The sequence below is a fragment of the Triticum urartu genome, chromosome 3, assembly GCF_003073215.2.
Source record: "Triticum urartu cultivar G1812 chromosome 3, Tu2.1, whole genome shotgun sequence".
Classification (NCBI taxonomy): domain Eukaryota; kingdom Viridiplantae; phylum Streptophyta; class Magnoliopsida; order Poales; family Poaceae; genus Triticum; species Triticum urartu.
In genome coordinates, this window is record NC_053024.1 from 280,444,681 (window position 1) to 280,458,740 (window position 14,060).

The following is a 14,060-nucleotide window of genomic DNA, read 5'->3' on the forward strand; positions in this document are numbered from 1 at the left end:
AGTGACCCAGCTCTCCACACTTGAAACATGTCACAATATTGGGGCGTGCAGCAGCATTAGCAGCGGGGCCACCATAGGCCTTAGGCGGTGCAAACTGCTGGTTGGGGCGAGGCGCCTCAAAGGATGGCCTCGGGGTGAACCTGGGTGGCAGCGTTGTGCTTGGAATCCACACCCGGCGCTTCTGAGATCCAGAGCCGGATGAGGAACCAAAATCACGGGAGTGCTTGCGTGAAGCGTCATAGTCAGTCTGACCTGTCTCAGCACTGATGGCCTTATTGACCAGCTTCTGGAAGGAGGTGCACTCGTGGAGACGAAGATCATGGCGAAGCTCGGGGCTAAGTCCCTTGCGGAACCTTGCCTGCTTCTTAGCGTCGGTGGATACCTCTTCAGGAGCATAACATGCTAGGTTTCCAAACTCACGGCTGTATGCATCCACAGTCAGCCTGCCTTGGGTGAAATTGCAGAACTCTTCCCTCTTTACGATCCATGAGACCTTCCGGGATGTGATGCTCACGGAAAGCCTCACTGAATTCAGCCCAAGTAGTGATTTGGCCGACCGGGCGCATAGCCTCAAAGTTTTCCCACCAAAGGCTAGCAGGGCCTTCGAGGTGATAGGCAGCATAGGTAACCTTATCAGCTTCGGCTACATTGGCAGAACGTAGCTTATGGGTGATGCTGCGAAGCCAATCATCCGCATCGAGGGGCTCGACAGAATGATTAAACTTTGGTGGATACAACTTGATAAAGTCATTGATTGACACCAAGTCGTTCCTCTGATGGCGTGCAGTGTTCTGCTCAATCCGCTCCAGCAAGCGGTTAGTCTCGCGCTTGTTTCTTTATGCCTCCAGCATAACTTCGGCCAGAGAAGGCGGGTGAGGCAGATTCCCATCCCTAGCTGCACTGGCTTCCCCCTGCTCCAGGGCAGCAGGGTTGCTGCGGGTGTTGACCATCTTACGAAAAACAAGACAATGGTTTAGACAAGGATGGCACAATCTTGGCAAGGAAGTGCGGAATGTAATGGATACCATGGAATGCTGAGATGTTCATTGCACGACATGGTAATATAGAAACTGCCATATATATACCATCGGTCATATACACCGTACATAGTTTAGTACAAGCCCAGGCTAGAGTACAACTATGGTGAAAGACGTTACATCTCATCGGAGGCATTCCAGGCTTCTATACATTATTTTCTACACCTCCGGAGCGTGATACACACCAAGTCGTACCCCACGGGTCACGCAGGACTGTGGAGAATACAACTATTACGGTACTAGTGAAACTACTACTAGCTCAGATAGCTCCGTAGTAATGCTCATAAAAGTCACCACCAAAGCCTGGAAGCGGAACATGATCATTTGGGAACAGACGGTCCTGTGGAGCTTGTGGGCCATAGGGACTCGGATGTGGCCTTGGTCCAACAAACAGTGGCAAACGGGGACCACGAGGAGGGGTGATGCCTCCTACATCACACCAGTCCATACAATTAGGCAATCCAGACCTCACGGGGTACAGGTCCCTCATGTCCATGTATGCAGCCTGCACAACAGGTGCAAACCGGGTCAAAGTGGCCCAGTGGTCAGAACGAGAGTTGAAAAGCTCCATCCGCAAGGCCTGATTTTCGTGGTCCTTGTCCTCGATCATCTCGGCAGTGGTGCGGAGTAGTCAATCCTCACGTGCAGAGTCATAGTACAAAGCCTGATAGTACCCCTGTGCCCCAGGGAGTGAGGCTGGCATGTATCGGAAATCGGTGTTCTAAAGCAAGGCAGTTCTGGCTCGAATGATAGTCATCATTGAGTAAGCTGCGTCCTGCATGGACATCTCGATCGTAACCCCAAGTCCATAAGAGCAGTGAAGGGGTTCAGTGGCTTCGGGATAAGAGGGGTATATCCTCACAGTACAAAGGTATTGGCTCTGATTGAAGTCTTGGAACTGCTCCTCGACGGTATACTGCGGATACCATCGTCTCAACCATCACTCGGACCAACATGGCCGTGTGACCAGGTACATCGAGGCACCTTGTCAGACGAACCACTTGGTTCTGGGAACGGGTGGACATCTGAAAGCACAGAATAATGCAAAGGCATTAGAATTTTCTAGGAGAAATCGGACAGCATGACGGCTGTAAATGCTCAGAAAAAGATTTGAGACATTCACAACAGTTTGCAAAACCACTCAACAACATCATATCAAGGTTCTGGTTCAAATGGCAACATACTAAAAGTAGTAGAAACTGAACTGAGGATTGAACCCACAATCCTATAAGTTACTAGGGATTAGTAACACGTGAACCTGATAGAGAGAAGAGAGCCTAGTCCTTAACCCATGTAGAATGAGAAGAGAATGATTCAGATCAGAGGGCATAAGGTAAAGGAGTAAAAGAGCCTTACGTTCCCTCCAACAATCAATTCCCCTACATATAACTAAAGCATTTCTAGACTCGACATCGACCAGTTTGGCTCAATGAACCTACAGGCAGTCTGGCTCTGATGCCAATGCTGTTAGGACCCCGATTCCAAGTCACATCGATCTAGACTGTAACACCTCATATCACTTTGCGGCCTCACGCACGGTATTCCCACGGGTGTCACCTTACCATGGCCCGCGACCGTTTGCGCCTTTTGTCTCACGTATATGATAGTGTCGCTAGCATCCATATGACAGAGAACCCGGGCCGACATGGCTAGTTGTGAACTCAAAGCGGTACTAACCTATGGGGACAGGCATACATGAATCACATCGAGCATGTCGGTCAACAGTATGTGAATCCGGGCTGTAGCACTGGGCTAACAGGACTCCGGGAACCCGGGCTATAGCAGGCTAGGCAGGACTCCGGATGTCACCGCGTGACATTTCCACGAAGGGACAGACACATGAACAAAGTGAAACACATGCCGGCCAGTCAAGTGTCCTGAGCAGTACTGCTGGGCTAGCAGGACTCCGGTGAACTGGGCTGTAGCGGACTACTATGGCTCATGGAAGGACTAGACTACATTTCCACATAAGAGAGGCTGCCAAGGGTAAACAACTACATTGTCGGATCACACAAATACCAAGCATTTCAATCATACACACAATATGCTCGATATGTGTAAATACAACATGGCATCACAACAAAACTGTACAACTCAAAGTACTTTATTTAAAGGCTCCAAAGAGCCATACATAACATGTTCATCCAGGTAGGGGTCACATGACCCGGCACTCAAGTCATACAAGCATACAAGCACATGCGGAAGCAAACTAGTCTGAGTACAGACACTAGAAAGAAAGAAGGCTTGACGAAGCCTGTCTATCTACAAAGGGCCCTCCATGGCCAGATTCACCACCTGGGTGGCAAGTCACTCATCGACGTCGAGGTCTACGTAAAACCTGTCAGAGGGGGCGGTGTTGTCGTCTGAAAATAGTAATTAAACAACATGAGTACAAAGGTACTCAACAAGTCTTACAACAGATCCTACTATACATGCTCCTTCTCAAGAAGGTGGTGGAGTTGTTGCAGCAAGGCAGCTTTGACTCTTGGCTAAGCTATCCTACGAGACACCACTTGTAAAATAGTGTCGCACACGAGTCCACTAGTCATCAACACAATACTCCACCGTGGATCCTCCCTCGTCATCCTACGAGAGGGCCATCCGCGGTACTCACACTTATCTTGTGTCTTTTAGTAGTAACCATTAACTTGTCTATGAACTGTATAGGCAACCAAGTAGTCCTTTATCGCGGACGCGGCTATTCGAATAGATGATGTTATCCCTACAGGGGTGTACTTCTTCATACATGCTCTCTCCACTTACCATCATTTACACGACATGTACTCGGCAACCTTCAAGTGGAAGCCCAACGAGGGTGCGGCCACGGCCTACGTAAACACTCAAGTCTCTAGTCCAGGTTTATCCCTTATCTAGGTTCCATCCGCAGGGAGTCCGGCCGAGGTTTCAACATACGGCCCCGAACGATGTGAACAGGGTTCCCGAGACACCAAACGGGTGACTCGGTACACCGTGCCACAGTGTATCTACCGCATCATAGCCCACCCCTAGGGTCAGCGCTACGCACGACCGCCAACACATAACCTACGAACACCAGAAACTAGTTGCAACTCCTGGACAGAGTACTAGGGTGGTTAAGAAGCCGAGAGGGTCAATTAAGGATCGCAATGCATGGTAGTAACTGATTCTTAAATCACACATACATATCTCAGTTCTTAAGGACGGCCTCAATGAAACAACCCACCATGTACTCTTACATGACCTCTCATCTATACCTTTACCAAAACATGTTCAACCCATCCCTCACATTACCGACGTAATCATTTCACTCTAGCCCATCACCTAGATGAACCATACCTGACACAACTCTAAGCATAGCAGGCATAGCAAGGTAGGAAACACATACATGGCTCAATCAACCCCTACACATGCTTGTGGGTTTCATCTAGTTACTGTGGCAATGACAGGTCATGCAAAGGATAAGGGTTCAACTACCGCAGCACATAGCAGTTTGAAACGTTGTTCTCTTAATGTAGTAAATGAGAGCAGGAGCGAGAACATGGGATTGTATTGATATGATCAATGGGGCTGCTTGCCTGATGGAGTAGTAGTAGGGTACTGCACTTTAGTTGGATACTCGAGAATATCCTCGGAGGCAGAACCTACCACGAAATACATCACAGAACACAATCATCACATGGCAATATGAAACAATATGATGCATGCTATGACATGGCAATATGACGTGTTCTGGCTAATTCATTGTGAAATAAGTTGGTTTGAGTCCACTTGAATCAAAGGTTCAAATGGAAGCTTATGTTATTAAGTCATATAAGTGCATTTGCTTGTTTCACCTAAATAGCAAGGTTAAAGTGTTTTTTCATTCATGAAACCATTACAGATGGAAAGATTGAATTTTTCTGATCAAATTTCATATATAAATCTTTGCATTTGGAGTTATAGATTAAAAGTTATGAATTTTTGAAGTTTGTAGTATTTTCTGGAATTTCCTGTATAAGAATAATTCCAGTAATTGAATTAATGCGTCAGCATTGCGTTAGGGTGACGTCAGTGGTCAACTGAGCCGGTCCAGGCCAAACCTGACTAGTGGGACACGCATGTCAGTAGTTAATTAACTAACTAAATATAGTTAATGCTAATCTAAGTTAATTAGTAGAGCGGCCCACTTGTCATAGACTCAGGGGGAGTCAACCTGGGCCCACACGGGGTCAACCAAGGTCAAACGAGGTCAAACTCGCCGGTGTTTAGCCTCCAGCGAGGCCAGATGCGTCGGTGAAGTGCGGGTTTCGTGCTCCGGCGACCAAATGGACGGCGGAGGGCATCTACGCATAGCTAGGAACAAGTCGCGTCGTTTGGTGGCAGTGGTGGAGCTCGGGGTGGCCGGAAACATCGCCGGCGACGAGCCGTGCGGCTGCCGGAGCTCGGGTGAGGTCGAACCCGAGGCTACGGGACACGGCGGGGCGCGTGGGATAGTGCTACGGGTTCCTGCGAGTGCGGTGAGTGTGTTGGTTATAGTGGTGTGGCTGGTGGGTGGCCGGAGTCACGTCGGCGACGAGCTCGGCAGCGGCGGGTGCGGGTGAGCATGGTGCGGTGCACACGGTGCATGAGAGAGGTAACGAAGAGGGGGAGGACGGAGCAGGGCTCACGGCGAGCGCAGCAAGCGTCGAAGCGGGCTCAGGGAAGGCCGAAGCTGAGCGGGGCGACGATGGCGTTCTCGGCGGCCGGAGTTGGGGAAGACGGAGTTGGGGGCGACTCCAGAGCGCGCAAGCGCTCGGGGCTCGGCCTGCTCGATGTGGACGACGACTGCGGAGCGAACGGACACGGCAGCGCGGCACGGCGATGACGGCGGACGCGGGTTTCACGGTGGCGCGGGCGCGGCAAGGTCGGCCATGGTGCGGGAGAGCGAGGGAGAGGAGCTGGGGAGGAAGGAGTGTGTCTGCGAGCTTGAGGGAGGAATGGGTGATCCACCCAGGCCAGCAGAACAGCGAGGGGAGGAAGCAGGGCGGCAGGCAGCTGCGTGGCGCGCGCTGGTGCCGGCGTCGAGCACATGACTGCCTGCCTGGCTGAGTCAAGCAGCTCGCTGGAGCGGTTGCTGGGCTGGGCCGGCTAGGTGGACCTGCTAGGTGAGCGCCAGGTAAGTCCTCTGCTGTCTGCTTTTGTTTTTCTTTTTAATTTTTTCCTGTTCTGTGTTTTGAAATAGTAAAAATACTATTCCATTTAGGAAAAACCTGCAAATATTCAGAGGCACATTTGAAATTATTCTCAACAGCCTAAAAATACCTTCAAGGTTATTTGGGCATTTTCAAATATTTATAGGATTTAAATTGCCCGAATGCAAATAGTAATGATTTAATCCAATGACCTTATGTGTCCTGGAAAAAATGTGAACCCATTTTGTCAGAGGTTCTAACCCAAAACAAAATGGGTGGACTTTTTAGAAGGGCATTTCAGGTTCATTGAAAAAGATTTTAGTAAACCCTAGTTATTTCCAAGGGGGTGCTAGGGGTTCTGTCATCCCCATTTCAGTTTTCTGGAAGAGTAGACATGATGCAACACTCTAATGCATGAACTAGCTAGGGTGTGACACTAGGGCCATAGCTGTACGTACGCAAGTGCCTCCTAATTATGTACAACTATATTATCTTGCTTTCTCCTGGTTTCCTGACATCATGGTCCCACACCATTGTCAACCTATGTAGTCAATATAAATGAGAGAATTGCACAAGGTGCGGCCGACCGCTGGAACCAAGCAGCTCGAGCAGTATTTGTGTTTTTGAGGCGTGAGCACTACAGAGTTTTCTTGGCGATGATTTCGTTGTTGTTCAGAGGAGAGCAGGGTATTAACTGGGCGGGCTGTGGCCCGTCCAGCCCAGGCAAGATATCCAACCCAGATACTAATTTTTTCAAGATGAAAATGGCTAGCCTAGCTCTACGTCTTTTTGAGGAATACCCAGGCAAGGTCAACTTGTTATTCTCCGCCCCGCTGGGCTGCAAATCTTTCCTAGGAGGGATGCATTAGGCTTAACAGGAAAATGGGCTTTAAAAATAATAAATGGGATGTAATTATAAAAACTGGGCAGTAACTATAAAAAAATGCACCAAACACGAAATTAGTTTATAAAATATTATTTATGGATTTTGAAAATCTTAAATTTTCATTGTTGCGCGCGCAATGTTTCGTTGGATTTTTACGTAATACAAATTTATATTTAATCTGACTACAAATTTCGGGATAAAAATATTTCGGATCCCATCAAAATGTGGGAAATTTTATTGAATTCTGTCTTCAACGGTTGGTTGAAATTATTAATCGTTGTCCTAGCTAGAAAATATGGGCTGTTGTAAATTTCATCAGAATTCAAAAATGGGTTGTACATTCATACAAAATGCAAATGGGCTATAAGTTCTCTGCCACACACATGTGGGCCTACTAAGTGACGCGTCCCCTAAAAAATAAGTTGACACATATGCAAGGCTTTGTCAACTTATTATAGTCAACACACGGTTCTAGCAGCAGTGGCCATTGGATGTCTATCCAACGGATGTCGTGCTTCTTCTTCAATCTTGGATATTCTTAGATTCGGCCGCCCAAAAAATGATTCCTCCCCCTCACATCTGGGCCGCACCGTTTCGGAGGCTGACCTGTGGGCCTACTAAGTTGGAGCGTACCAAGGGCTTTGTCAACTTGGTCAATATAAACGATTCTAGCTTTAGTGACCGTACGATGTCCATCCAACGGTCGTAGTGCTTCTTCAACCTCTGGTCTTCTTGGTCCAGCCGCCCAAAGCAGCGCTGGTCGTGCCGCCTGCTCCTGCCTCCCGTGGCCGGCTATGCTGCCGCGGAGGCCTCACCGCCCCCATACTACTCCCACCGCTGGCCAGACCATCCCTCCACTCACCCACACCCCCTGTTATTCTGCGGCGGCGGCAGCCTTACACCGCAGCCTAACCAGTGAACCCTCGTCCTCCTCCCCGCGCGGGCTTCCACTATTGCGTCTTCTTGGCTCTGCGTCGTCCCCTTCCTAGGCATCGCCGTCGTCCACCGCCCTGGTGCTCTCGGCGCGGCATGGTCAACAACCGACTTCCATCGGAAGAGTACTGTACGTGGAGAGGCTGACAGCTGTGTCCACGGGGGCCGCAAGGAAGTGCCTCCTTATTACGCGCAAAATAATTATTCCTCCACCTGACAGCGGGGACCCACCGGACGGGCCACCTTATTTCGCGAAAAAACGCTTCCCCCTGACTGTTGGGACCCACCGGACAGGCCACCGTATTTCGTGAAAAAAACGTTCCCCCCGCTGTCATCTCAGACCCACCGGAAGTGCCTCCTTATTACGCACAAAAAAATGAATACTCCCCCTGCTAGCTGGGATCCACCTTGGTGGGAGGCTGACTTGTGGGCCTACTAAGTTGACGGGGACGGAGGGCTTTGTCAACTTAGTCAATATGAACGATTCTAGCTCCTGTGACCGTACGATGTCCATCCAACGGCCATAGTGCTTCTTCAAACTTTGGTCTTCTTGCTCCTGCCTCCCGTGGCCGGCTGTGCTTCTGCGGAGGCCTCACCGCCCCCTACTATTCCCACCGCTGGCCAGGCCTTGCGGCGACGGCAGCCTCACACCGCAGTCCAACCAGTGAACCCTCATACTCCTCTCCGCGTGGGCATCCACTGCCGCTTCTTCACCGGCTCCGCGTCATCCCCTTCCTAGGCCTCGCCGTCGTCCACCGCCCTGGTGCTATCGGCGCGGCGTGGTCAACGTGGTCAAGGAACGACTTCCATCGGACGTGGACTGTACGTGGAGAGGCTGACAGCTGGGTCCATGGCGGCAGCAAGGAAGTGTCTCCTTATTACGCGGAAAATAATGATTCCTCCACCTGACAGCAGGGACCCACCGGATGGACCACCGTATTTCGTGAAAAAAACGTTTCCCCCTAACTGCTGGGACCCACCAGCTACACCTTCGCACGCAAGGAAGTGCGTCCGGGCAAAGAAAACGATTCGCCCCCTGACTGCTGGGACCCACCAGCTACATCTTCGCATGCAAGGAAGTGCGTCCGGGCAAAAAAAACCAAAACGATTCGCCCCCCTGACTGCTGCGACCCACCAGCTACCTCTTCGCAGGCAAGGAAGTGCCTAATAGTCGGGACCCACCTGGTCGAAGCGTACATAGCGTTGTCATTCTGGTCGCGAACGTGTACGTACATATATGCTGGTCGATGTAGAGGCGCGCACGTGTCGTAGTACAGGCGCGTACGTGTCATAGTAGAGGCGCGCACGTAGCATTTACACGTACGTACAGCAGCCAGGGTGCAAGAAAGAAAATATGGCCACGTTCGTACATACGGGCAGGGTCTCGAACGCCTACTCGCGCATACGTACGGCGAGAGCTCGTGTACATGGCTGGGTCGGAACGGAGAAACAACTCCGTCGTCGTGTTCATGGGGAGGCAACAGAATGCGTCGTGTTCATGGGGAGGCAACGGAATGCGTCATGTTCATGGGGAGGGGTGTGGCGTACTGCAAAACAGAGGAAACAGACCTCCTACGGTCGAAACGGGGGTCCTGTTGATCGGGAGGGGTGTGGCGTACCGCAAAACAGAGGAAACGGACCACCTACGGTCGAAACGGGGGTCCTGTTGATCGGGAGGGGTGTGGCATACCGCAAAACGGAGGAAACGGATCTCCTATGGTCGAAACGGGGATCCTGTTGATCGGGAGGGGTGTGGCCTACTGCAAAATGGACGAAACGTATCTCCTATGGTCGAAACGGGGGTCATGTTGATTGGGAGGGGTGTGGTGTACCGCAAAATGGATGAAACGGACCTCCTACGGTCGAAACGGGGTTCCTGTTGATCGGGAAGGGTGTGGCGTACCGCAAAACAGGACTCCACGGGATATTGTTCATCTCCACCGTCGACCTCCTCCAGCCTCCACGGCCTACTGATACGTCCATTTTGCATCATGCTTTTATATCGATATTTATTGCATTATGGACTGTTATTTCACTTTATGTCACAATACTCATGGCTTCTCTCTTATTTTACAAGGTTTGCATAAGGAGGGACAATGCCGACAGGTGGAATTCTGGGCTGGAAAAGGAGCAAATATTAGAGACCTATTCTGCGCAACTCCAAAAGTCCTGAAACTCCACGGAACATCTTAAAATAAATAAAGAAAAATCCTTGCCAAAGATGAAGGCCAGGGGGCCCACACCCTGCTCACGAGGATGGGGGTGCGCCCCCCCTCCTAGGGCGCGCCCCCCTACCTCGTGGCCCCCCTAGTGGCTCTCCGATGTCCATCTTCTCCTATATGAAGTATTTTGATGAGAAAAAAATAAGAGGGAACTTTTTGGGACAAGACTCCGCCGCCATGAGGCGGAACCTTGGCGGAACCAATCTAGAGCTCTGGCAGAGCTGTTCTGCCTGGGATACTTCCCTCCGGGAGGGGGAAATCATCACCATCGTCATCACCAACGCTCCTCTCATCGGGAGAGGGCAATCTCCATCAACATCTTCACCAGCACCATCTAATCTCCAAACCCTAGTTCATCTCTTGTATCCAATCCTTGTCTCAATGTCCGGGATTGGTGCTAGTAGGTTGTTAGTAGTGTTGATTACTCCTTGTAGTTGATGCTAGTTGGTTTATTTGGTGGAAGATCATATGTTCAGATCCTATATGCATATTATTACCCCTCTGATTATGAACATGAATATGCTTTGTGAGTAATTACATTTGTTCCTGAGGACAAGGGAGAAGTCTTGCTAATAGTAGTCATGTGAATTTGGTATCCGTTTGATATTTTGATAAGATGTATGTTGTCTAGCCTCTAGTGGTGTTATGTGAACGTCAACTACATAACACTCCACCATTATTTGGGCCTAGAGGAAGGCATTGGGAAGTAATAAGTAGATGATGGGTTGCTAGAGTGACAGAAGCTTAAACCCTAGTTTATGTGTTGCTTCGTAAGGGGCTGATTTGGATCCATATGTTTCATGCTATGGTTAGGTTTACCTTAATACTTTTGTTGTAGTTGCGGATGCTTGCAATAGAGGTTAATCATAAGTGGGACGCTTGTTCAAGTAAGAACAGCACCCAAGCACCGGTCCACCCACATATCAAATTATCTAAGTATCGAACGCGAATCATATGAATGTGATGAAAACTAGCTTGACGATATTCCCATGTGTCCTCGGGAGCGCTTTTCCTTATATAAGAGGTTGTTCCGGCTTGTCCTTTGCTACAAAAAGGATTGGGCCACCTTGCTGCACTTTATTTACTTTTGTTACTTGTTGCTCGTTACAATTTATCTTATCACAAAACTATCTGTTACCACTTATTTCAGTACTTGCAGAGAATACCTTGCTGAAAACCGCTTATCATTTCCTTCTGCTCCTCGTTGGGTTCGACACTCTTACTTACCGAAAGGACTACGATAAATCACCTATACTTGTGGGTCATCAAGACCCTTTTCTGGCGCCGTTGCCGGGGAGTGTAGCGCCTTTGGTAGGTGGAATTTGGTAAGGAAAAATTTATATAGTGTGCTGAAATTTACTATCACTTGTTACTATGGAAAGTAATTCTATGAGGGGCTTGTTCGGGGTATCTTCACCCTATCTAGTAGAGCAAAGACCTGCTCCTCAACCTACTGAACCTATTGAAAATGAAACTCCTTTTGAATTTCCTTCGGGTATGATGGAAAAACTGCTAGCTAACCCTTTTACAGGAGATGGAACAAAGCATCCTGATGAGCACTTAATATATGTGGATGAAGTTTGTGGATTATTTAAGCTTGCAGGTATACCCGATGATGTTGCTAAGAAGAAGGTCTTCCCTTTATCTTTGAAGGGAGATGCATTGATATGGTATAGGCTATGTGATGATATGAGATCATGGAATTATAAGAGATTGAAAGTGGAATTTTATCAAAAGTATTACCCTATGCATCTTGTTCATCGTGATAGCAATTATATATATAATTTTTGGCCTCGCGAAGGAGAAAGCATCGCTCAAGCTTGGGGGAGGCTTAAATCAACGTTATATTCATGCCCCAATCATGAGCTCTCGAGAGAAATAATTATGCAAAGTTTTTATGCTCGGCTTTCTCATAATAATCAAACCATGCTCGATACTTCTTGTGCTGGCTCTTTTATGATGAAGACTATTGAATTCAGATGGAATTTATTGGATAGAATTAAACGCAACTCTGAAGATTGGGACCTCGATGAAGGTAAATAGTCAGGTATGACACCTAAGTTTGATTGTGTTAAATCTTTTATGGACACCGATATTTTCCGTAAGTTTAGCACTAAATATGGACTTGACTCTGAGATAGTAGCTTCTTTCTGTGAATCTTTTGCTACTTATGTTGATCTCCCTAAGGAGAAGTGGTTTAAATATCATCCTCCCATAGAAGTAAAAGTAGCTGCACCTATTAAAGTTGAAGAAAAGACTGTCACTTATAATGATCCTATTGTTCCTACTTCTTATGTTGAGAAACCACCTTTCCCTGTTAGAGTAAAGGATCATGCTAAAGCTTCAACTGTTGTTCGTAAACGCAATATTAGAACTTATACAACCCTTGAGCAATTAAAGTAGAACCTAATATTGCTATTGTTAAAGATCTCTTGTCTGATAATATTGATGGGCATGTTATTCAATTCGAAGGTGAAACTGCTAGAATTGCTAAACCTTGTGCTAAAGATAAACATAGACCTGTGGTAGGCGTGCCTGTTATTTCTGTTAAAATAGGAGATCATTGTTATCATGGCTTATGTGATATGGGTGCGAGTGCTAGTGTTATAACGCATACTTTATATGAAGAAATTAAGAATGAAATTGCACCTGCTGAGTTAGAAGGTATTGATGTCACAATTAAACTTGCCAATAGAGATACTATTTCACCAATTGGAATTGTTAGAGATGTTGAAGTCTTGTGTGGGAAAACTAAATATCCTGCTGATTTTCTTGTTCTTACTTCTCTGCAAGATAGCTTTAGTTCCATTATCTTTGGTAGACCCTTCTTAAACACTGTTAATGCTAGGATAGATTGCGAAAAGAATGTTGTTACTATTGGCTTGGATGATATGGTTCATGAGTTTAATTTCTCTAAATTTAGTAAACAACATCGTGAGGAAGAATTACCTAGTAAGGATGAGATTATTGGTCTTGCTTCTATTGCCGTATCTCCTAGTGATCCTTTAGAACACTATTTGCTAGACCATGAAAATGATATGTTCATGAATGAAAGAAGGGAAATAGATGAAGTATTCTTTAAAAAGGAACCTATTCCGCAACACAACTTGCCTGTTGAAATTTTAGGGGATCCTCCTCCACCCAAGGGTGATCCCGTGTTTGAGCTTAAACCATTGCCTGATAATCTTAAATATGCTTATCTTGATGAAAAGAAGATATATCCTGTTATTATTAGTGCTAACCTTTCAGAGCATGAAGAAGAAAGATTATTGAAAACTCTGAAGACGCATCGTGCTGCTATTGGATATACTCTTGATGATCTTAAGGGCATTAGTCCCACTCTATGTCAACATAAAATAAATTTGGAAGCAGATGCCAAACCAGTTCGTGATCCTCAACGACATCTGAATCCTAAAATGAAAGAAGTGGTAAGAAAAGAAATACTCAAGCTTCTGGAGGCAGGTATAATTTATCCCGTTGCTGATAGTCAGTGGGTAAGTCCTGTCCATTGTGTCCCTAAGAAGGGAGGTATTACTGTTGTTCCTAATGATAAAGATGAATTGATTCAATAAAGAATTACACAGGTTATAGGATAGTAATTGATTTCCACAAATTAAATAAAGCTACTAAGAAAGATCATTACCCCTTACCTTTTATTGATCAAATGCTAGACAGATTATGCAAACATACACACTATTGCTTTCTAGATGGTTATTCTGGTTTCTCTCAAATACCCGTGTCGGCTAGAGATCAATCAAAGACTACTTTTACATGCCCTTTTGGTACTTTTGCTTATAGACATATGCCTTTTGGTTTATGTAATGCACCTGCTACCTTTCAAAGATGCATGATG